This window comes from Miscanthus floridulus, chromosome 15, assembly GCF_019320115.1.
Source record: "Miscanthus floridulus cultivar M001 chromosome 15, ASM1932011v1, whole genome shotgun sequence".
Lineage (NCBI taxonomy): Eukaryota > Viridiplantae > Streptophyta > Magnoliopsida > Poales > Poaceae > Miscanthus > Miscanthus floridulus.
In genome coordinates, this window is record NC_089594.1 from 38,948,019 (window position 1) to 38,974,440 (window position 26,422).

Sequence of the window (26,422 nt, forward strand, 5' to 3'; positions counted from 1 at the left end):
AATACATTTTAGGAGCATAAGGATTTCGCGACCAATCTCAACTAAAACAGATAGATCCCCCAATTGTGCAACATCTTTGGGCTTCTTCGGCTGGATCACTGCCTCATTAGCCGTCGTATCTGTCTATTGTGCAAGATATTTTTATACGAGTTCAACATACTCTTCCTCCTAGTAGAAGCTTGAACATCGTCCACTGCCATCCTACTGAAATTAAAATAAAAAATTAGAACTTTAATCACAACCATCATGAAAATAGGTATAAACTAACCATAATCATTAAATATGATAAAATAACTCACATTGTGATCCGAACACTTGTAGAAGATACGATCCTTGTTGGGACCCTCCTTCTTCACTCGTTACTCCATCACAATCTTCGTCTCATCACAACACTTGCCGCATGGAATGAGAGGAAGGCCCGGCCTAAGTCGCTTTAGAAACCCATGAGAGGCCGAGGACCCGGAAGCAGTTGCCATCTACTCTCTATACTCATTTTTTAATACACTATAAATTTCTCCTTTTATAAACAAATAAAATTAAGAAACTATAAAATTATCTAGATCTCTAAACAATGATATTTTTAATGGTCATTGTGTTCTCGTCTTTTACTGTGGCAGGTAAGTAATTCACATGATATTTCCACAAATTAACAGAAGAATGGGAGTGTACACACATAACAGACTACTACGATGATATCGGGACGCGTGAATAAATAACCATCCGTACTAGTTGACCTTGCTTACGTGATCATCTCGGCGAGCATTTCTCCACCGGACGGCACCGTACTTGGCCATGGAAGAGCTCCAATTCTACGAGGAAGGGAACACGGTCTTCCATGACCGTTGCCGCTCTCCCTCATAGAATCAAAGCTCCTCCTTGATGTCCATTACCGCTCGACAGAGAACATGCTCGCCGACATGAACACGGTCCGCTAGTTCAACTAGTACGGATTTTCTATAATTTTCTAACTATTTTCTAAGTTTTTCATTTCATAAAAAGTTAAAATAAAAAGTACGGTGATTGATAGACTACTGCGACGATATCGGGACATGTGAATAAATAACCATCCGTACTAGTTGAACTTGCTTACGTGATCATCTCGGCGAGCATTTCTCCACCGGACGGCACCGTACTTGGTCAAGGAAGAGCTCCGATTCTACGAGGAAGGGAACACGGTCTCCCACGACCGTTGTCGCTCTCCCTCGTAGAATCAAAGCTTCTCCTTGATGTCCGTTACCGCTCGATAGAGAACATGCTTGCCGAGCTGAACACGGTCCGCAAGTTCAACTAGTATGGATTTTCTATAATTTTCTAACTATTTTCTAAGTTTTTATTTATATATACTATGTTTAGGTACGGTGATTGACAGACTACTACGACGATATCAGGACATGTGAATAAATAACCATCCGTACTAGTTGACCTTGCTTACGTGATCATCTCGGCGAGCATTTCTCCACTGGACGGCACCGTACTTGGTCAAGGAAGAGCTCCGATTCTACGAGGAAGGGAACACGGTCTTCCACGACCGTTGTTGCTCTCCCTCGTAGAATCAAAGCTCCTCCTTGACGTTCGTTACCGCTCGGCAGAGAACATGCTCGCCGAGCTAAACACGGTCCGCAAGTTCAACTAGTACGGATTTGCTATAATTTTCTAACTATTTTCTAAGTTTATATTTATATATACTTTAACCTTCTTTCATGTAAATATGCAAGCTTGAAGTGATTTTGAGCTCAAATTGCTTACAAATGAAAAAAACCACAATAAAGAACCATAAATATATATAGTGAACAAAATGGCATAAGAAAATGGTGAAAAATGAGAGTAAGAGATTGATAACCTTTACAACTGAAGAATTGATGGAGGAATCAAAGAAATCGATGGAGGAATCGAAGAATGGATGGAGGAACAATGGAGGGAGGGAGGAAGCAAGAACACTAGTGCAGTGAGCTTCAAAATGTGCTGAGCTCGGGCTCGGGGAGGAAGAAGGAGACGGCCAATTTATAAAGGGAGAACATTTAGTCCCGGTTGGTGGATCTAACTGGGACTAAAGGTAACTTTCCAACCCCGGGCGCAGCCACGGCCCGGGAGTAGACTTTTACTCCCGGTTGGATCCACCAACCGGGAGTAAAAGTATACCTTTAGTCCCGGTTGGTGGCTCCAACCGGGACTAAAGGTCCCTGCCACCTCTGTCTGGCACAGTAGCCGTTGGGCAGGGACCTTTAGTCCCGATTGGAGCCTCCAACCGGGACTAAAGGTATTTCTAGTCCCGGGGGCAAAAAATTTTGGGACTAGAGCCCATTTTGGCCGAGGATCAAAGGTCTGTTCTCTACTAGTGTTGGCAACCTAGACATGTGCCTCTAGCCAGACTTATAGGCTGCAACTGTCTCTGTTTGGTAGGTTGTATGGAGTTTTAATTTGGCCTGGGATGTTTTGGTGCAAGAAAAGGGCCCTGAGGTTGCACCACAAGGAACAAAATTTCCTTGCTGCGTAGGTATGAGCAAGCTGATTTTCGAGGCAAGGCATAAGATGGCAGAGTTGGTGCATGCCATTGGTGCCACCCAAAATTGGTGTGGCTAGGATTACTTACCCTACTGATATATATGGAAGGTGCCGGTGGTTTCCTCCCTTTCCAGTTGGTTTTTCTTGTCTCTGGCTAGACAGTCGATTTTTCCGGCTAATTTGTGCTAATGGCCATTTTCCTGTTGGACCTTCCAATGGTTGCACCAATCAACGGGAATCTTCCATTTGGGCTAAGGACATTCTTGGAAAGGAATCAAGTGCCACGCTAGCCCTAGCCCATGTTCCAAATGTTTCTCCTCGGCCCAAAATAGGCCTTTCTGCCCAAAACCCATCCATTGCCGGAACTGTCATCGCTCATCAGGACACAACTATCAAATCATTTCCCACTTCAATCATAGTGCCCTTCCTTGTCGTGACTCAATCGTGGCTCTCTGACTTCTCGTCCTATCGCACAGGCTATTTCACCAACTGTTGGGGCCAAAAGATCACTAGGGACATTTGCTTCCTTTGGAGAATACAACTTTTTACTCACTCACATCACTCCGCCTCCCTCTTCTCGCACTCATTCGTTTGTCTCGGCCTGGCATATCATGGCGTTGGAGTTCGATGACGAAACCTTGGAGAGTTCACCGATGTCCTTATAGGTGATCACGTTTGTTGTCTACCCTCTGCTAGTCTACTCGTCATTCAGTGAGTTCGCTTCCGTTGCTTGGGGTTCTCCTGCCTTTCCTCCCTTACTACATGAAAGCATCTAGGCCCCTAGTTGGGTTTCGATGATTAATGACAATACGTGATTACTATGACTAACGTTTGTTTTGTAGACATGTCCTTGACATAGAACACCTGATTCACATCCTTGGCAAGGACGAACAGTTCGCCTTTGTACCCAATACTGTTGAGGTCCATGGTTGTCATTCCATACTGGTTGTCGACTGCTACCCCGCCTCCAGTCGCCTTTACCCATTAGCACTTGAACAAAGGTACCTTAAAAGTAGGTGCATAGTTTAGTTCCCATAACTCCTCTATGCGGCCATAATATGTTTGCTTATTTCCATTAGGGTCGGTGGCATCTATGCGGACACCACTGTTTCGGTTGGTGCTCCTTTTTATCTTGGGCTACTATGTAAAATGTATTCCCATTTATCTCGTACCCTTTGTATGTAAGGATATGCCACGATGGCTGCCTAGCCAACAAATACAGTTGCTCATCAATACTCTCATCACCCTAACATTCTTTTCGCAACCAGTCGCTGAAAGTTTCCATGTGCTGACGTGTAATCCAAGCTTTAGACTTCCCTAGAAACTCATATCGGAGCAACTCTTTATGTGTCTCGATATACAGATCCACCAAGGAGGAGTTTTGCAGATTGTGTAGTGTGCTTTATTAAAATAATTGTATTGCGTACCAATATATGGTTTCTTCCCTAGTGTCCCCTTTCCACTTAGTCTCCCCTCATGTCGTGATTCAAGAACACCAATCGGGTCAAGGTCGGGAATAAAGTCAACACAAAACTCAATGACCTCCTCTGTTCCATAGCCCTTGGCGATGCTTCCTTCTGGCCAAGCACGGTTGTGAACATATTTCTTTAGGACTCCCATGAACCTCTCAAAGGGGAACATGTTGTGTAGGAACACAGGACCGATAATGCTAATCTCCTTGACCAGGTGAACTAGCAAGTGTATCATGATATTAAAGAAGGAAGGAGGGAACACCAACTCAAAGCTGATAAGACATTGAACCACATCATTCTGTAGTTTAGCTAGATCCATTGGATCGATTGCCTTCTGAGAAATTGTATTGAGGAATGCACATAGCTTTACGGTGGCTAGACGTACATTTGGAGGTAGAATTCCTCTTAATGCAACTAGAAGCAATTGCGTCATGAGCACGTGGCAGTCATGGGACTTTAAGTTTAGGAATTTCTTCTCTAGCACATTTACTATACCCTTTATATTCGAGGAGAATCCAGATGGTACCTTGATGCTTGCTAGGCATTCAAACATGCTTTCCTTCTCTTCTTTGCTAAGAGTGTAGCTGGCAGGACTTAAGTAATGGCATCCATCATCTGTCTTCTCTGGATGCAGGTTGTCTCATTCTTTCAAACACCACAAGTCATGTCATGCTTCAAGTGTGTCCTTAGGCTTCCCATACACACCCATGAAGCCTAGCAGGTTCACACAAAGATTCTTCGTCAGGTGCATCACGTTGATCACGCTATGGACCTCTAGGACTTGCCAATAGGGTAGCTCCCAAAGTATGGACTTCTTCCACATGGGTGCGTGACCGTTGGCGTCGTTCAGAACAGGTTCGCTACCATGTGCCTTTCCAAATACTACTTTCGCATCCTTGACCATATTGAGTACATCCTCACCAGTTCAGTTGCCCAGCTTGGTCTGGTGGTCTGCCTTACCTTTAAAATGCTTGCCTTTCTTTCTTAGGGGGTGATTCGTATGAAGAAATTGACGATGGCCAAGGTACATGACCTTTTAACATTTTTCAAGAATATACATTTAATTTCATTGAAACAGTGCGTGCATGCATTATATCCCTTGTTTAATTGTCCTAAAAGATTACTTAGAGCAGGCCAATCATTGATTGTTATGAACAACAATGCTTGCAGGTCAAAGTGCTCCTGTTTGTGCTCATCCCACACACGTACACCTGGTCTATTCCACAAAAGTAGAAGTTCTTCAACTAGTGGCCTCAGGTACAATCGATGTCGTTGTCAGGTTGCCTTAGGCCTTGGATGAGCACTGGCATCATAATAAACTTACGCTTCATGCATAACCAGGGACGCAGGTTGTAGATACATAGAGTAACAGGCCAAATGCTATAACTACTGCTCTGCTCCCCGAAAGGATTCATACCATCCGCACTTAAAGCAAACCTTAAGTTTCTTGCGTCATTTGCAAACTCCGGGAATTCTCTATCGATTGCTCTCCACTGGTACCCATCAGTAGGGTGTCTCAACATATTGTCTATCTTATGGTCTTCTTTGTGCCATCGCAACAACTTTGCATGGTCTTTGTTTCTGAATAGACGTTTCAAGTGTGGTATTATAGGAGCATACCACATAATCTTGGCAGGGATTTTCTTCATGGGACGTTCGCCCTCAACATCACCAGGGTCATCTCGCCTGATCTTATACCGCGATGCATGACATACCAGGCATGCATCTAACTTCTCATACTCCTCACCACGGTAGAGGATGCAGTCATTAGGACATGCATGTATCTTCTGGATTTCTAATCCCAAAGGGCAGACTAGCTGTTTTGCTTCGTACGTAGTGGCAGACAATTCGTTATCCTTCGAAAGCATCTTCTTTTGGATTTTTAGTAACTCCCCAAATCCCTTGTCAGATACACCATTCTTTGTCTTCCATTGTAGCAATTCTAGTGTGGTACCCAACTTTTTCTGCCCCGTATCACAAGTTGGGTATAGCAATTTCTTGTGATCCTCTAGCATACGCTCAAACTTGATCTTTTCCTTTTCACTTTCGTATTCTCTTTGTGCGTCACGAATGGCCTGACCAAGATCATCAGCGGGCTCATCTTCTGCCCCTACCTCTTCTTCAGCTTCCCCCATTGCAGTATCATTGAAGGCACCATATTCAGCAATAATGTCATCATCGTCCCATTGTTCTTCTTCACCTTCTTCCATTACAACCCCGGTTTCTCAGTGCTTCGTCCAACAAATATAGTTTGGCATGAAACCCGACTTCAACAACTGTGAATGAAGACTCCTTGAGCTAGCATATTCCTTCAAATTCTTACATATGGCACATTGGCAGCACTTGAAACCATCACGTTTGTTTTCCTCGGCCACACGTAAGAAAGAATGTACGCCCTCAATGAACTCTTGGGAGCGGCGATCAGCATTGTACATCTAATGCCGGCTCATCTGCATTACATGACATACATACCATATTAAAACATAGAACATAATTAGTTAATTATATGACATGTATGCCACCACACAAGGTATTAATTTATGAAAGTCTCGCTACAATGTAGACAATCCCAACTACCACTAAAAAACTAAAGCTAAAATGCACTTCAGCAGCATAAGGATTTCACGACTAATCCCAACTAAAACAGACAGATCATGCGTTTGTTCAACATCTATGGGCTTCTTCCGCAGGATCACTGCCTCATTAGCCGCCGTAGCCACCTGTGCAAGAGAGTTTTGCACGTGTTCAACATACTCTTCCTCCCAGTACCAGCCTGAACATCCAGTGCCATCCCACTAAAATTAAAACAAAAAATTAAAACTTTAATCACAATCATCATAAAAATAAGTATAAATTAACCATAATCATCAAATGTGACAAAATAACTCACATTGCGATCCGGACACTTGTAGAAGATACGGCCCTTGTTGGGACACTTCTTTCTCACCCGGTACTCCATCACAATCTTCTCCTCACACTTGCCGCATGCAATGAGAGGGAGGTCCGGCCTCAGTCGCTTTGGAACCCGATGAGAGACTGAGGACCCGGAAGCAGTTGCCATCTACTCTCTATACTCATTTTTAATATAATATAAATTTCTCATTTTATAAACAAATAAAATTAAAAAAACTCTAAAATTCTCTATATCTCTAAACCATGAAGTGTGCTATGCATGCTAGAAATGAAAGCTGAATACTAGTTTTGAATAACTACTTTAACCTTCCTTCATCCAAATATGCAAACTTTAAAGTGATTTTGAGCTTAAATGGCTTAAAATAAAAAAAAAATCCACCATAAAAAACCACATATATCTAGTCCACAAAATGAGATAGCTACTGATGAAATATGAGAGTATAAAGTTGGTAACCTTTAGAACCGAAGAATCGATGGAGGAATCGAAGAAATCTTGTGATTACCGACGATGAGGAAGAAGAGAGGCTGGCGACAAAGCAAGAACACTGCGCTCGAAGTGGTTCGGGCTCGGGAGGAAGAAGGGGTATATAGGAGAGGACCTTTAGTCCCAGTTGAAGACAGAAATCGGGACTAAAGGTCCCTTTCTAGTCCCGGACGGAGCCTACAGCCGGAAGTAGACTTTTCTCCCGGTTGGAGGGACCAACCGGGAGTAAAAGTTAACCTTTAGTCCCGGTGGCTGCAGGGGACCTTTAGTCCCGGTTGAAGCTACCAACCGGGACTAAAGGTTTCTCTAGTCCCAGACGCGAAAAATACCGAGACTAAAGCCAAATTTCGAAGTAGATCAAAAGTCGTTTTTCTACTAGTGCTCCATCCCAATTTATATGTGGTTTTGGCATTTTTAGATACATATATCTAGTTACATAGCAAAAACTAGTATGTATCTGTAAAAAAAAAAAAAAAAAAAAAAAAAAAAAAAAAAAAAAAACTATAACTTAGGATATAGGCCAGTAACCCGTCGGAGAGTACCAAGCCTTGCGAGAGAAGCTAGGTACTGCACACACGGCATTCTACTCGTATATCGTATATATATTAGATACGGACAGTCATACATGGATGGTGGAAAAGATTAACTGACTCGCTTCTCCTTTTGCAAAATCCGTCACCTGGTCAACATATCCTTATTGCGTGGTTCGGCTTCATTGGGTGACTCAAGTCTTAGTGGGTAGGCTGAGACGGTGAGAATTCCAACACACACACTGACACACAACCGCCGGGCGCCGGCTTTGTCGCCGACGTCACCATTCCCTTACTACATAGACACACAGTACATACACGCCGGAGCCGGCAGCTCATCTGTATTTAAACGCGCTCCATCCGGGCCGGTCACTGTATCATCTATCCTCCTCCTAGCTCCCACTGGCCACTCCCACACCCGCAGCAATGGCACGCGGCGGCTCTACCACTGCTCCTCCAGCCCTCCCGCTGCCGCTGCTGCTGGTGGTGGTGTCGTCCTCCGCCTTTTTCGCCTGCTGCTGCCTTGCCGCGCCGCCGGGCGCTCTGGTGACGAGCGTCCCGGGGTTCGCGGGCGGCAAGCTGCCGTCGAAGCACTACGCCGGGTACGTGACGGTGGACAAGGCGCACGGCAGGCGGCTCTTCTACTACCTGGTGGAGTCGGAGCGTGAGCCCGCCAAGGACCCCGTCGTGCTCTGGCTCAACGGCGGGCCAGGCTGCTCCAGCTTCGACGGCTTCGTCTACGAGCACGGTGCGTAATTACGTCCGTCGTCGACGACGACGACCTCCTCTGCCCTGCCTCTTGTTTCTTTTCTTCTGGTCGTCGTGTGCGTGTCGTCACGAGTTTTCTGCCCTGCCTCTTGTTCCTGTTGTTGACGGAATCGAGAAAAGGCGAGCAAGAAGGTAGCGGTGGGGTCCGGATGGCAGCTGCTGGTTGCTGCGCTGTTGCTTTCTAGTAGAAGAACACTAGGCATCGGCGTCGCACAAAGTAGCCGGACGCACTGGCCGGATCGTGTATATCACGTCGCTGTCTTCTGGGGAAGCTAAACTAGTATCATCATATTCCCTGGCCTAGCTACTATATTTGACATCTCTCCATCGCATTTTTCTTTCCCGCTTTCCTCACCATGCATCTTTCTTTTCCAACCAACTTGTCGAGCAGGAAGGGATCTGATAAGGATGTAGAATAATTGAGCATGCATTTTGGGGATCCAACTTTCATGGATGGGGTTGGGCTGGCGAGCTGGGCTGTGTAGTGGATGTGGTCAAATTTGCCTGACGTGCAGAGTTCAATTAATATGGACGTGGGATGGTTTTAGGGAACTTGAAATAAATACTGGATCAACAGTGAAGGCGATTGGCGGATGTGTAGTGCGGCACCAGGAGCCAAGTAGGGTTTTGGGATAATGCATGTGTAGGGTTGATTCCTTGATGGGAGGAAATATTGGACCACACTAGTGGAGGTTGTTAGTGGATGTTGTGGCGACGCGCTAGGGGTCGTTGGTAATAGGGTGGTGAAGGACGATGGTTGTTGGGTCAAGTTAGGACAAGGGCATCAATTACCTTGAGAGTTGGTTAGCATGGCGGATCACAAATCCGATGGCAGGAGCCACAAGTGAGCTGAGTGTGGGGTTATGGCGATAGATATTTCTAGCTAGACGCTAAAACAAGTGACGAACAAAGATAGAGAAGGAAAAAGGTGTACCAATGGAATATGGAGATTGGGGAGAACCAATGCAAACGTCCTGAATTTAGACATAATTCGGGTAAAAAATTCCTTTTCGAAAGCACAGAGAAAAGCTTGGGTGCTTAATTTGATACACTTCATATTATTTGTATGTGTTCCTTTGATATATATGATCAATACTTGTATTCTTATCTTTGCTCTTTTTTCATCACAATATTGCTTCACAACTTGGTATTTCCTTTAGAATATTAGATGTAGCTTTGTAAAGAATTTAGCGGTCTTATTAGTAACGTCTGAGCGGGACCCAAGAGGGGAGTAGTAAATTGGATCACTAATAAAAAATTGAACCCAGGGCTCCAACACGATTCTACCCTAGATAATAACTACTAACTAACAAGAAGTGCGCCTAGAGATTATCTAGTGTCTCTACCTACGTACCCACTCACATGGAGTTCTGCAACCTATAACCAACCGTATCAACTATCCTAAGTTGATCTAGAAAGGTAGAATACACACAAACAGATGAAACATAAGCGACGTAAGTAAAAATCAAGTGAGGAAAGAGCAAACTTCCAAGAAGCGATGTTATATATCCTGTGGTACTGGTTGCTGAAAAGAAACCCCTAGCTCATGTTAGAGCTCCAGGATATGCTCCCAGCCATGAAACCCTCACCTTTGAGATGCCCTACTCTCCCAGTCACATTGACGCAGTCCACTATGGTGCTTCGTCACCAAAGGGTTTAATTTCCTTGTCCCCTGTGCATGATGTCACTGCTGCTCCACATGAAGTTCCAAGGGTCGTTGACATGGCCAGTGCGCCAGTAAGGCTACAACATGCAGAGATTATAAGAGCACACAACTCTACCTCTCATACTAAGTACTATACAGGCCCCTGCATCAAGCAATAAGTGTGAGCCTAAGCCTAAAGATATATTCTAACATTTTGCAACATTCATAGTGGGGATGCCGTAGACAAGTCTAAGGTTGTAACTCGAAGAGTTATCACCCCTTGCAATCATAACGGTCCATGCATCCTGGATGTTGGATGGAGTGAAGCTAAAAAGTTACTCAAGCGAGGGCGATATCATGATAGGTCTTTGTGCATATGTTGATATTGTCGAGGATGTCGTGTGTATGATAGTTGTGGTCAACAGAGATGTCAAAGTTGCCAAAGATGAGTTAGCCACACAAGAAGCCTCGAATACCCAAGGTGTTTCTATGGGGATGGTGGTTCATAGGAGATGTCGCCATGAATGAATACGATGCATTGAGGCAGCCGTTGATGGAGAGTTGATGCCAAGGATGCAGTCGATGTCACCATGGACGAGGTATGCACTCGGGTTTACCATGCCTAGGATTCTGTTAGGGATAAAGACACCCATTGGTGTTGCCAATACTAAACGTACTAGAGGGAGGTTCTCAACCATGCATCAACATCTAAAGTACTAGCAGAGAAAGCCTCCGGGATTAGTATAGTGCACAAAATGGTAGGGTAGAAGATACCAATGCAGCCCACTGTTGTTGGAGTAGACGAAATAGGTGAGGAAGATATGGAGAAGCTAGCAAGGAGCTTGTACTGGACAAAGTGAGGAGGTAGGTCTAGGTGATCTGGTGCATGGCCTGGTGATTTGGATGCCATGACGGCGATGCTCAATGTGAAGAACATGAATATCCTACCAAACACTTTGCACGTGATGTGGACAATGTCCTAGCCACATAAGTAGTTTGTGTCAATTAAGATGCAATTGCAAAGAATGCCATGAGTGGCGATGATGTGGCATGGCAATAAGATGCAGTAGCATTGGATGCAGTAGGCATGTAGTACTTGATGACAGTGGAGGCAATGATGAGCTAGCATTGAGTGACGTGCTAGAGGTGGCCAATGTAGTTGAGGCCGGTGTCAATGTAGAGGCACGCGCAAAGACGAGGGCTGCAGGGGAATTAAAATGATGTTAGATCAGGAAAACAATAAGGAACCTTGATCAATGACTAGTGAGAGAGAAAACCATGATTATCCGATCAAGAAAAGATTCTCTCTAGGGTGATCGTTCATCGCGCATTTGGTGGCAAGAGGCTACGTATGGTGGACCTTGTCATCCATGGGGGAGATTATCATGGGTGATTTTGGGTGGGTGGGTGGGCGTTGTGGGGGGGGGGGGGGGGGTGCTATTGCGCAGCGGAGTAATGGACAATTAGTGGCACGAGCATATAAGGGCATAGGTGGAGCAAAAGACTACGGTTTATGACCTACAACCTGAATCTCAACTTATGATACCATGTAAAGGAACTAACCCAAACTGGAGATGCCTAATACACTCTAAAATCTTTCATCTCAATTTATGTGTGTTTTTTTGGGTCCAGGGCCATTCAACTTTGAGGCAGGAGGGTCAGCTGGAAGCTTGCCAAAGCTTCATCTCAACCCTTATAGCTGGTCTAAGGTTGGACATTCCCGTTGGTCCTAAGGATAAATTATCTGGTGTGTTCAAGCTGAACTGAGACAGACTAGTGATGTTTCCCTTGCATTGTAGGTGTCTAGTGTGATATACTTGGACTCCCCTGCTGGTGTTGGGCTGTCTTACTCCAAGAATGATTTCAGATTATGAAACTGGTGATCTTAAGACTGCTGCTGATTCGCATACTTTTCTTCTCAAGGTAAATATATATGTTTTTTTGTGTTGGCTGCATTAGTAAATTTATCATCTATAATCTTTTTGTAGAACAAAAGCTGATCAGTTCCCTCCCGTTACTTTTAACCAGTGGTTCCAGCTCTACCCTGAGTTCTTGACAAATCCATTTTATATAGCTGGAGAGTCATATGCTGGAGTTTATGTCCCTACCCTTTCACATGAAGTTGTCAAAGGTTTTGGCTTTGGGATAGTAATGATCCTTAAACTGCTAGTTGTTTTGATATTGTTACTGATGAATTATTTAACAGGAATCCAAAAAGGAGATAAGCCAATTCTAAACTTTAAGGTTAGTAATTTTAATTATATTGTTGCTGCCTCCATGAGAACGGCAAACATGGTTACCAAGGAAATATATATAATAATGCTCAAAGTTTTGTTCTGTACTCTCATGTTAGGGCTACATGGTTGGCAATGGTGTATGCGACACCGTCTTTGATGGTAACGCTCTTGTGCCATTTGCACACGGAATGGCTCTAATTTCAGAGAGTATATATAAGGTACATCAGTATAACTGTACCCCGACTGATATCCTCACCCTGAAATAATTTCTTTAATTACACCATGAAGTTTTATTGATGGTATTAGAATACTTCCTTCATATCCTTTGAATACACAAAATACTTCTAAAACTTTGTGTGTCCGTTGAAACATACATATGTTCTTTCGATTTACCACAATTTCTATACAAAATGTAGGAAGCCAACACTGCATGTCAAGGAAATTACTGGAATGCTAGCAGTGCAAAATGCGACGAAGCGCTGTCAAAAGTCGATACGGTAAACCAGTGACACTATCTGGTAAAAATAAATAAATATATATTATTCTCATATTATATAATATGTTTTTGTGTAGGTACTTGACGGATTAAATATTTATGACATTCTTGAGCCATGCTACCATGGCACAAATACCAAAGAAGTGATCCCACAAAATAACAAACTGCCACCAAGTTTCAAAGATCTTGGTGTAACTAGCAAGCCCCTTCCAGTAAGAACAAGAATGCATGGACGGGCCTGGCCTTTGAGAGCTCCTGTAAGAGATGGGCGTGTTCCATCATGGCAGGAGCTAGCTGCATCAGTTCCCCGTGGAGTTCCGTGTATGGTGAGCACAAGCACACTAACCATCCCTACTATAACTCTATTATCTGTCATAACATTAATGTTCTGCTCCAGAGGTTGCTCTTTATCTCTTTTTGTACTCTCTCATTTTCTTTACAGAAGTCATTGGTTGCTTACATCCTCTTTACTTACAAATTTGACCACTAGTTTCTATCACATTATTGAAAGATACAAATAAAAAATATATTCATGAAGAAAATCTAGATATGCGTAGTCAATGTGTAAAACATCCCACTATAGATCGCCATATATGTATGTGAGCTAGTGTAGTAATACACTAATACTAATATGTGCAATTCCATTGTTTAGTTCATTTATCTTTATCTTCTCGGATTATAATGTGTAAGGCAGGAACATCTTCCAGCTTTATCTTCTCCGAAATATAGAGGAGTAATTTTTTCTCCCAAGTGAAGCATGATTCGTTTTGTCCCATTTTCTTATGTACCCTCCCTGTCTTGTTTTCTTAATCTTCAGAGTGATGAAGTTGCAACGGCATGGCTAAACAATGATAACGTCAGATCTGCGATTCATGCCGAACCAGTATGACAGTCATACACTAAATAACCACCGTGTACTTATTGATGGACCGATTCTAAAGATTTCCACCTTCTAACCATAGTTTATCATGCACATTTATTAGGTCAGTTCAATTGGACCCTGGCAATTATGCACAGATAAAATAGATTTTGATCATGATGCTGGGAGTATGATCATTTATCACAAGAACCTTACAAGCCAGGGTTATCGTGCTTTGATTTACAGGTACTTCAAGAACCTATAAAATTATAATATGATTTCGGCTCCTACATTCTTAGATTCACAAAAACTGCTATTATCATTGGTATATTTCTTTTGCATTTGTTTCAGCGGTGACCACGATATGTGTGTACCTCACACTGGGACTGAAGCATGGACTGCGTCCTTAGGCTACGGCATCGTTGATTCATGGCGACAATGGATTGTCAATGAACAAGTTGCTGGGTATTTGAACAAACATTGACTCTTTTCTCCTAAGATGTTCAAATCATTTTATCCTAGAGGCTGAATTATTCTTCGATATGAATTCACTATAATCAACAAAAGTTAACATTTCTTTCATGAGGGAAATCTTCAGTTAGGTGATTTATTTATTTTCCATTGTTTTCAGTCAAATGTTTGTATGTTCTCAAGGAAAGAAATTAAGGACATGTTGCTTGCTCACATATTTTTGCTTGCTATACTACTCAGGTACACCCAAGGATATGAAAACGGCCTCACTTTCGCCACTATTAAGGTGTGGTACAGTTTCAAATTAAACTTTGTCTATTAATCCATGGATTCGCAAACACGAAACTAGCCTGCCAAATCAGAAACAAATTGCATTTAATGAGTAATGACACATTATTGAAACACAAAAAAATCTAAGTTGCGTTTTTTTAACTATCCTGTTTAATTTGTTCCTCTCGCAGGGTGCTGGGCACACAGTTCCTGAGTATAAACCACAGGAATCATTGGCTTTCTACAGCCGTTGGCTTAACGGTACTAAGCTGTGATACTCATGAAGGAGCTCCTGACGAAGGGAGGCCTATTTCTGTGCAAGGTCATGTAGTACTGAATCAAACAGAGCACAATGTGGAGAAATTGGAAAAAGCATACAGCAATAAGGCAGCCAAAGGATCAAATTACCTAGCGCCAACTACGATGTTGCATTGATTTGTGCAAATATTATATCAAAGTACCTTACATGCATTATTCATTAGTTCACTGTGACCAAACATTTGTGAAAATTTTCCTTGATATTTTTTGAATCATAGTATAAACATAGAGGCTCATATACAAGATCATGCGCACTCTACTTCTATGACCACCTTCAGGCCTAATTGGCAACCTAGACATATGCCTCTAGCCAGACTTATAGGCTGCAACTGTCTCTGTTTGGTAGGTTGTATGGAGTTTTAATTTGGCCTGGGATGTTTTGGTGCAAGAAAAGGGCCCTGAGGTTGCACCACAAGGAACAAAATTTCCTTGCTGCGTAGGTATGAGCAAGCTGATTTTCGAGGCAAGGCATAAGATGGCAGAGTTGGTGCATGCCATTGGTGCCACCCAAATTGGTGTGGCTAGGATTACTTACCCTACTGATATATATGGAAGGTGCCGGTGGTTTCCTCCCTTTCCACTCGGTTTTTCTTGTCTCCGGCTAGACAGTCGATTTTTCCGGCTAATTTGTGGTAATGGCCATTTTCCTGTTGGACCTTCCAATGGTTGCCCCAATCAACGGGAATCTTCCATTCGGGCTAATGACATTCTTGGAAAGGAATCAAGTGCCACGCTAGCCCTAGCCCATGTTCCAAATGTTTCTCCTCGGCCCAAACCAGGCCTTTCTGCCCAAAACCCATCCATTGCCGGAACTGTCATCGCTCATCAGGACACAACTATCAAATTGTCGTTTCCCACTTCAATCATAGTGCCCTTCCATGCCGTGACTCAATCGTGGCTCTCTGACTTCTCGTCCTGTCGCACAGGCTGTTTCACCAACTGTTGGGGCCAAAAGATCACTAGGGACATTTGCTTCCTTTGGAGAATACAACTTTTTACTCACTCACATCACTCCGCCTCCCTCTTCTCCCTCTCATTCGTTGGTCTCGGCCCTTGCGTATCATGGCGTTGGAGTTCGATGACTGAAACCTTGGAGAGTTCACCGATGTCCTTAGTAGGTGATCAGGTTTGTTGTCTCCCCTCTGCCAGTATACTCGTCATTCAGTGAGTTCGCTTCCCTTGCTTGGGGTTCTCCTGCCTTTCCTCCCTTACTACATGAAAGCATCTAGGCCCCTAGTTGGGTTTCGGTGATTAATGACAATACGTGATTACTGTGACTAACGTGTGTTTTGCAGAGGCAATTAAGTTAGGTCACGGTAATGGAGATCGATTGGGCTAGCATGGTTCAATGCCCCTACGATGGAAATCAGTTTCGGTTTTCAAAGGATGGACGACAAGGTTAAGGATGGACTAGTTCTAAGTGTCGATTGGAGTTGAAGAGACACTTAGAGTAGTTTAGGACTTTGTTTTTCCTTTGGTCGTACTATTAAGGGGGGTATGGACGGGTAGCTTGACCTAGGTGAGTCTAGTGAGTTAGGTGTGGTGCACACTTGCTAAATCTAGCACTAGGTAGCTCCTAAAAAGCCCTTAGATCCATTGAAGCAAACTTCATTCACATATGATTGAGAGTTGGAAGTGAATGGAGGGTCAAATACTGACCGAACGCTGGCTCCGGGGTGACCGAACGCTGGCCCAGAGTCCGGTCAGTTCATTTGATCAAGGTGAAATCATCTGGTGCGACCGGACGCTGAGATGTGAAGTGACCGGACGCTCAGTCCCGGCGTCCGATCGACTCCAGTAACGTTCCAGAGAGGGAAAATCACGACCGGACGCGTCCGATCAGTGTTGATCGGATGCTGTCTAGCGTCTGGTCACAACTTAAACACTGGAGTTCAGGGAGAACTGACCGGAGTGTCCGGTCAACATGACCAGAGCGTCCGATCACCCCGCAGAAGCACATAACGGTTCGTTTTTTAGCCATGGTTATAAATACTTCCTCTATTCATGTGTGGGGGTACTTTTGCTCATTCCAATAGCTGAGATACACCTTTGAGAGTGCCAAGAAGAGCAAGGTCCTAGTGAGGTGATTGAGATTTGAGAATCCCAAAGAGAGCCCTCATTAGTGAAAGCAAGAGTAGCAAAGTGTGCATCCACCCTTCTCATTTGGCTTGTCGTGGTCAAGTGAGAGTTCGTGCTTGTTACTCTTGGTGATCACCATCACCTAGACGGCTTGGTGGTGATTGGGAGCTTGGTGATCATCCGGCGGAGCTTGTGGATGACCCAACTCAAGTTGTGAGTGGTTGTGGGTGATTCACCGCGATGGAGTGTCAAAGAATCAACCCGTAGAGAGCACTTGATCCTTGCGCGGATCAAGAGGGGAGCTACACCCTTGCGCGGGTGCTCCAACGAGGACTAGTGGAGAGTGGCGACTCTCCGATACCTCAGCAAAACATCGCCGCGTTCCTCCTTCTCTCTTTACTTTGAGCATTTACTTTGATCAATTCAATTCTTGTCATTTACTTTCATAGAATTGCCATGCTAGAGTAGGATTGGAACATAGGTTGCTAAACTTTTGTGCGATAGATCAATAGAAATACTTACTAGGCACAAGGGGTTAATTGGGCTAACCGTATGACTTAATTATTTCAAAGAAATTTAGAATTAACCCAATTCACCCCCCCCCTTCTTGGGCATCTTGATCCTTTCAATTGGTATCAGAGCCTCGTGCTCACGTTTTTAGGCTTAATCGCCTAGAGAAAGATGTCTCACGGGGATGGACCTCCTCCTATCTTTGAGGAGGATGATTTTCCATATTGGAAAATCCGCATGAAGGTGTATCTAGAAGCTCTAGATGTTGGAATACTTAGAGCTGCCTCACAAGGCTTCCCAAAACCTCGGGATCCTACACACCTACAAGGCGATGAGGTGAATTACGAAAAATGGAATGCAAAGGCTCGAAACACCATCTTTAGAGGCCTTTGCAAAGATGTGTTCAACCGGGTGAGGAACCATAAAGACGCCCATTCACTATGGTCGGACGTTTGTGCGCTCCATGAGGGAACAAAGAGTGAGCGTGAGGAACGCTATCATCTTGTCATGAAAAAGCTTAACTCTTTTGAGATGCTTCCTAAAAATGTGCTAATGAAATGTACTCACGCTTGAATGTTCTTGTAGAGGAAGTCAATGGGCTTGGACTCACTCAAATGCAACCATCCGATGTTGTAAGAAAGATCTTGAGTGTCCTCCCCATTGACAAATATGGGCATATTGTGACCGTGCTTCATCAAGGTGATCTTTCCGACCGCTACACCAACACAAATCTTGGGAAAGATCAATGCTCATGAGATGTACATGCACATCACACCACAAGATGGCTCATCCTCTACTAAGAAGAAAGAAAAAGACTTAGCATTCAAAGCTAGCCAAGAGAAGGGCAAAGCAAGGCTTGAGTATGAGAGCTCAAGTGATGACGAAGTTGATGATGCAAGCCTTGCTCTCATGGTGAAAGGAACCACCAAGATGCTAAAGAAGCTCAACAAGAGTGGCATCAAGTTCGATGGCAAGAAGAAGAAGTTCTTCACAAGCTCTAGAAGGAAGCCAATCTCAGAGATGGATTGCTATAATTATGGAGAACTTGGTCATCTAGCACATCAATGCACAAAGCCCAAGAAAGACAAGTACAAGAACAAGTACAAGGGCAAGAAATATGACTCAAGCAATGAAGAAGAAGACTGAGAAGAAGAAAAACAAGCCATACAAGAAGAGAGATGGCAAGAAGGACTTCCACAAGAAGAAGAAAAGTGGAAAGGCATACATCGTCGGTGATTGGCTCATGGACATTGATTCATCTAGTGGCTCATCCGATGATGATAGTGACAATGAGAAGGTGGCCGCCATTGTTATTGACTCTTCATCATCTTCACCACCACCACCGCCATCATCCTCTACACACCTATGGCTTATGGCCAAGGGTGATCACAAGGTATCAAATGATGATAGTAGTGGTGATGAACATGCTAGCAATGATGATAGCGATAGTGATGATGATGAATATGAATCACCTTCTTATGATGATCTTGTTAAATTGCTAAATCAATACACTAAGATCATTAGAAAGAGTAGAGCTAAAAATGAAAAACTAGAAGATAAGAATGATTCTCTTTTAGCTAAATGTGATATAGCCGAAAAGGCTAGTGTTGAGCTTAGAGAAGCAAATGATGCTATATCATCCAAACTCAAGGAGCTCAAATCTTCTAAGAAAGAGCTTAAAGATAAACATGATAAACTTGAGAGGATACACAATGAGCTCATCACTAGCCACAACAAGCTAAAAGAAGAATATACTACTCTTAAGATTAATCATGATAATCTTGTCATTGCTCAAGAATTTCTATCCAATGAGCCACATGATGCTACTAACAATGTTGTTAAGATTGATATAGCTACATCATAGTGATGATTTGATCATTGAGAGCATTGAGCAAAGTTCTAGTAGCAAGGGCAAGCAAGTGGTTGAGGTCCGATGATTATGATGAGTTTGTCAAGCTCAAGAATGACAATAAAAAGCTCAAGAAAGATCTTGAAGAGATCAAAAGCCACAACACTATTGTGCTAGAAACTCTTGATCATGATAGTGATTTGACTTCTTGAGAATGAGAAGCTTAAAGAAGAGAACAAGAAGCTCAATGAAGAGAAAAAGTAATGATGCTCTCAAGGAAGAGAACAAGAAGCTCAAGTTGGAGAAAGAGCATCTCAAGATTGGATCGAGCAAGTTCATAAGAGGAAAGCATCTTCAAAGTGAGCTACTAATGAACACCAGTCATGAAGATGGATAGAAGTGGCATTGGGTACTTGGCAAACTAAGAGAAGAAGGCTCAAGCTCAACAACAACACAAGTCAAAGCCAAAGCCAAAGAGATGTTTTGAGTGTGGACAAGAAGGCAACTTTGCCCATGAGTGCCAAACTCCACCACCACAACCCTTGCCCAAGCATGCTAGACCTTTTCCCTTTGATGCTCATTACATGCTTAGAAAGGATTCTAGTGGAAAGATGAAAGTCATGATTCTTAGGACCTCCAAACAAGAATAGGCCTAAGAAAATTTGGGTTGCAAAGTCACTTGTTGAGAAGGTGAAGGGCCCTCAACAAGTTTGGGTTCCTAAAGCTTGATCTCTTGTGTGTAGGTGAACTACAAGACCGGTGGAAGTCATTAGGTTATTGATAGTGGTTGCACACAACATATGACCGGTGATCCTCGTATGTTCACCTCACTAGATGAAGAAGTAGATCGACAAGAAAGAATCACATTTGGAGATAATTCAAAGAGGCAAGGTTAAAGGATTGGGCAAAAGTGGCAATATCAAATGATCATTCTATCTCAAATGTGCTATATGTTGCTTCATTGAGCTTCAACTTGATATTCAGTTGAGCAATTGTGTGATCTTGGCTTCCAATGCTTGTTTACCAAGAAGGAAGTTGTTGTATCTAAGAAGGATGATGATCAAGTGATATTCAAAGGATTTAGATACAACAACCTATATCTAGTAGACTTCACCTCCGAAGATGCTAACTTGAAGACTATGCCTATTCACCAAAACAACACTTGGGTGGCTATGGCATAGAAGACTTGCTCATGTTGGGATAAGTTCACTCAAGAAGCTAATGAAGAATGATTTGGTGAGAGGGTTGAAGGATGTGAAGTTTGAGAAGGACAAGCTTTGTAGTGCATGTCAAGCCGGCAAGCAAGTTGCAAATACTCATCCAACAAAAGCTTTCATAGTCAACCACAAGAGTGCTAGAACTCCTTCACATGGGCTTATTTGGACCAACAACATATAAGAGTTTAGGGAGGAAATCTTTATTGTCTTGTGATTGTTGATGACTATTCAAGATACACATGGGTATTCTTCCTTCATGACAAATCCAAAGTTGCATCTTGCTTCAAGAAGTTTGCCAAGAGAGCACAAAATGAGTTTGAAGTGAAGCTCAAAAAGATTAGAAGTGACAACAGGTAAAGAATTTGACAACACAAATATAGAAGCCTATTGTGATGAAGTTGGGATCAAGCATGAGGTCTCCTGCAATATATACTCCTCAATAAAATGGTGTAGTTGAGAGAAAGAACCAGGACATTGATCACTCTTGCAAGAACAATGCTAGATGAGTACAACACCCCGAAGCTCTATGGGTGGAAAGCTATCAACACCGCATGCTATGCATCCAACTGACCTATTCCTTCAAAAGTTCCTTGGACAAGACACCTTATGAGTTGCTCAATGGGAAGAAGCTGAACGTCTCCTTCATTAGGGTGTTTGGTTGCAAATGCTACATCTACAAGAAGCGGCAACACCTAGGGAAGTTTCAAAGACGTTGTGATATTGGTTTTCTTGTTGGTTACTCATCAAAGTCCAAAGCATATAGAGTATTTAATCATGCCACCGGCTTGGTTGAAGAAACATATGATGTGGAATTTGATGAATCTAACGGCTCCCAAGGAGCACATGAGAATCTTGATGATGTAGGTGATGAACCTTTGAGGGAGGCTATGAAGAACATTCCGGTTGGAGACATCAAGCCTAAAGATGATGAAGATGATGTACAAGTAATTGATCCACCTTTCATCAAATATGCCACAAGATGATGATAAAGATAGGGAGAGTAGAAAATGAAGACACTCATATCTCCCATGATCAAATGGTGGTACAAGAACAAGATGTTGATGCTCCACAACCTCCTCCTCAAGTGGTCAATAGAAGAAACACACCTCTACTACAAGATCATCCACAAGATCTCATCATAGGAAGTCCATCAAAGGGCGTAATGAACTCGCTCACAAAAACTAGCTTCATTTATTGCACATCACTCTTTTGTCTCTTGTTTTGAGCCTATCAAGGTAGAAGAAGCTCTTACAAGATCCAGGATTAGGATAAATGTCATGCATGAAGAGTTGAACAACTTCACCCTGCAATGAAGTTTGGACTCTTGAAGAGCGACCAAATGGTGCAAGAGTCATTTGAACAAAGTGGGTGTTCCGCAACAAGCAAGATGATCAAGGCGTTGTTGTGAGGAACAAGGCAAGACTAGTTGCAAAGGGGTTCTCTCAAGTTGAAGGTTTGGATTTTGGAGAGACCTTTGCAACAGTTGCAAGACTAGAAGCCATTCATATCCTCCTTGCATATGCATCACATCATGACATGAAACTATATCAAATGGATGTGAAATGTGCATTTTTAAATGACTTTATTAATGAACTAGTCTATGTTGATCAACCTCCTGGGTTTGAAGACCCTAGATATCCTAATCATGTTTATAGGTTGTCCAAGGCGTTATATGGGCTTAAGCAAGCCCCAAGAGCTTGGTATGAGCGCCTTGGGACTTCCTCATTGAGAAGGGCTTCACCATTGGGAAGGTCGATACCATACTATTCACCAAGAAGCTTGATGGACATATCTTCATTTGTCAAGTGTATGTTGATGATATCATCTTTGGATCATCAAATGAAGATTCTTGCAAAGAGTTTGGTGAATTGATGTCGAAGGAGTTTGAGATGTCAATGATTGGAGAGCTTACATTCTTTCTTGGTTTTCAAGTCAAGCAAATGAGAAAAGGGATTTTCATCTCTCAAGAGAAATATACAAATGATCTTCTCAAGAGATTCAAGATGAATGAATATAAGCCAATCAAGACACCAATGCCAACTAACTGGACATCTCGACCTAGATGAGGGAGGTAACACGATTGATCAAACTCTCTACCGCTCCATGATTGGTAGCTTGTTATATTTAACTGCATCTAGGCCCGACATCATGTTTAGTGTGTGTATGTGTGCTAGATTTCAAGCTAATCCTAAGGAAACTCATTTGAATTGCCGTTAAAAGAATCCTTAGGTATCTTAAGCACACACCAAGCATTGGCCTTTGGTATCCCAAAGGAGCTATATTTGAATTAGTTGGCTATTCCGATTCGGATTATGCTAGTTGCAAAGTTGATAGAAAAAGCACATCCTAGAGGGTGTCATTTGCTTGGTAGATCACTTGTGTCTTGGTCCTTCAAGAAACAAAATAGTAGTGGCTTTGTCCACCGCTAAAGCAGAATACATTGCCACGGGTGCTTGTTGTGCACAAATACTTTACATGAAACAAACTTTGCTAGACTATGGTGTAGTTCTAGAAAAAGTACCTCTTTTGTGCAACAATGAAAGTGCGGTAAAACTTACAAATAATTCGATTCAACTACTCTCGCACCAAGCACATAGATATCCGTCATCACTTTCTTAGAGATCATGTTGCAAAGAATGATATTTCATTAGAAGGTGTAAGGTCCGAGGATCATTTGGCGGATATCTTCACTAAACCGCTAGATGAGGCGACTTTTTGTCGATTGTGGAATGAGCTCAATGTTCCTGATTTTAGTAACTTCACTAAAAAATGAGCTTGTGTTGTCCCTTGCATTGTATTGTAATATACAACATGTTTAATCTTTGGTAATGCATATAGGGCTTGTCTAACATGGTTAAGATAACCGCCGTAAAGCGAGTGAAGAAGCTTAACTCTGGATCAAACTTGACAAGCAACTAGATTTACATTCAAGTATTGCATTGCATATGCATGAATGTTGCTTTGTCGTTTATCTTCAATTGCCCTCTTATTGTCTATTTTCTTAAAAAGAATTATAGCCTAAGGCAAACTATTTTGATAATTTTGAGGGTTTGAGAGAGGTCACTCACATCAGTCCCAATTGGTGTTTATTTGGATCTTATTGAAGTTGGGACTTGATTGGGAACAGGCAGCACGAAGGACTTTGAAGATTTGCTGGAAAAATAGTGACTGGACGTTGCATCAGACTCTAAAGTCCAGTGTCCGGTCAGTTCATAGGAGGTGAACTGCTGCTGAGAAGGAGTGACTAGACGTTGAAACAGTGCTTTCCCATCATCCGGTCAGATGGTGATCCAGCGTCCGATCAAGCGAAGAAGACAAAGTCAGGATCGACCGGACTCTGCCTGCATCCGGTTAGTGGTGATCAGACGCGTCCGATCATGATTCTAGGGGTTTTGGACCTCTCTAGAATCAACCGGATGCTGGGTGGCAGCGTCCGGTCGCTGCCACCGGAGCGTCCGGTCAGTAGAAAACGTACGGGATCTGGTTTCTTCTCTATTTCCTTATCGATTCCATCGGGGGACCCCATATAACCGCAGCGCTGCGCCGTGTTTAACCTAATCCGCCGCGCTGACTTTGCCGTACCTGAGCCACCACACCGTGTGCCCTAGCTGCGCCTCCATAGCTCACCGCGCCGCCCTGCTCCCGCACCCACACCACCACGACATCCCCCCACGCCACCTGCCCACAACCATGCCACCACTCACCATCGTGCCGCGCCTTCTTATGCTCGCATGCTGCCGAGCTCCCACAGCAGCAGCGCCGCCTCACCAGCACTGCCCCCGGGCATCAGTGCCGCTGCCGTGCTCTTTGCTCCCGTGCCTTAATGCTAGCGCCACCTCAAGAACCTTGCCGGTGCCCTAGCCACTACTCACCGAGCATCTTTAGCGCAGTGCACTACTGACTCATGACACATTGCCTCATCAGAAACCCTATCTTTGCAGTGCCGACCTGGTGGTTCCCCAATTCGTTCCTTTTCTTGTTGATTCGCTGATTCATCAGATAGCAAGCCCCCATTTCCAATTTCATATCTATTGCTTGCTTTCTTAGGTTTTTGTATCTCTACATATTGTATTTATTTGTATATCCTATCTATTCTATCGTGCAGTGAGTCGATGCTGTTGTGGTCCCTTTGGCAGTTGACAGTTAACTCGGGGCCAAGCTCGTGAGTACGGATTAAGGCCAAGCCTTAGAACTGACAGTTGGCAATTGATTCTTGTCAGAGTAGTTGTTCTTTTCAGCTTCATCAGATGGCTCGTGTCAAGAATGTCAGAGGAGGTCCCAGTGATGAGGATCCAAGGCCCCCGCCTCACCAGCCTATAGATGCAAAAGGCAAGGCGATGAAGAAGCTAGCAACAAGGAAGCGCAAGTACCCTAATGTAGATACAGCGAGAGCAACCGTAGCTGTAGAGGCCGCAGAGCGCGCAGAGAGAGGAGGTGCTCAGAGTGGTGTTGCTATTGCATATCATCTTTCTCCATCTACGAGGGCTGCACTTGAGTAGGTTGAGCGCTGTCATGGTGGTCTAGCTAGGACTGTCATGGTTGGAGGACGGCGTGTGGCTATTGATGAGAGTCAGCCTCAGGGGGAGTCACAGCAGCAGCCACAGCCAGCAGAGCAGACTTAGGAGGGAGAGCAGGCTGAGGAGATAGAGCAGGCACCTTAGCCACAGCTTCGCCGCTCTAGTCATACCCATGCTCCAGTCACACCGAGGTCAAAGACACAGCGGAGAGGTTCACGTCCACCGCCTAGACCACAGGGTCCGCCACCAGTGACTCACATGGATTTGAGGGTCGCCATGGCCAAGCAGGTTCAGCAGCTCAGATTTGTGGACTTTAAGCAGTGGTTCCCACCGAGGAGAGATGATCGAGCTTCAGAGGGCTTCTACACACCACTATAGGAAGACTTTTATAATGCATATCTTAACAGTGGGGCTATATTCAGATCTCAGAGGGTGTGCAACATTGAGTCTATTGTAGCAGCAACTAGAGAGCATATTCGCCCTTACCTAGCTTACCTATCAGGGCTGATAGATTTACTTGGACGGATAGGCTTATATGTTCCATCTTGGGTCCATCAGTTCTATGCTACACTCTAGATTGACCCGTAGCACAGATTCATTCACTTTCCTTTCAGAGGCAGAGATTATAGGGTGATGAGCTCTAGGGTCAAAGAGATACTTAGGCTTCAAGAGTAGCCTATCTGGCTACATAAGGTTTGCTATGGATAGACAGTGCCTCCTAGACGCCCTCATGGCGGTATGGTACCCCCTACAGATCTAGTCTGCCATTGCTTCATAGAGCCATTCGGCGAGGATCAAGTAGGACACCCAGTGATCTCACTCCTACTGTTAGAGTACTTGATGCTATTATGAGGAGGACACTGCTTCCGAGGATGGGGTATCATGAGGGCTTGACTCGCATACAGCTATGGCTACTAAACTCTCAGATGCAGCAGACTGTGTTTGACATTTGGGATCTCCTTCTATCAGAGATGGAGGATACTATTATAGAGGGGTTTAGGGGTCACAGGCAGCTGCCATATGCTCGCTGGATTACATTCTTGATCCATAGGGTAGTTACTGTGAGGCCACCTGAGATGCTGGTAGAGTATAGTGGTGCTACTATAGAGTTCACTACATACAATATGACTCAGATGATCTGATATAGTGCAGTGAGGACACCCAGCTAGCCGAGCCGGTGTCCAGAGGTGCCAGAGACTGTAGCTCAGCAGGATGAGACCATCAGGGGCATAGCAGCTATAGAGGAGGAGCAGCTTGATGCTCAGTAGGAGGGGATGGTTGAGAG

General features: G+C 43.7%; 1 pseudogene; it reads left to right on the forward strand.

The window, feature by feature from the left end:
- The first annotated feature begins 8,143 nt into the window (after positions 1–8,143).
- Positions 8,144–15,202, forward strand: LOC136508128 (serine carboxypeptidase 1-like; annotated as a pseudogene).
- The last annotated feature ends 11,220 nt before the right edge of the window (positions 15,203–26,422 follow it).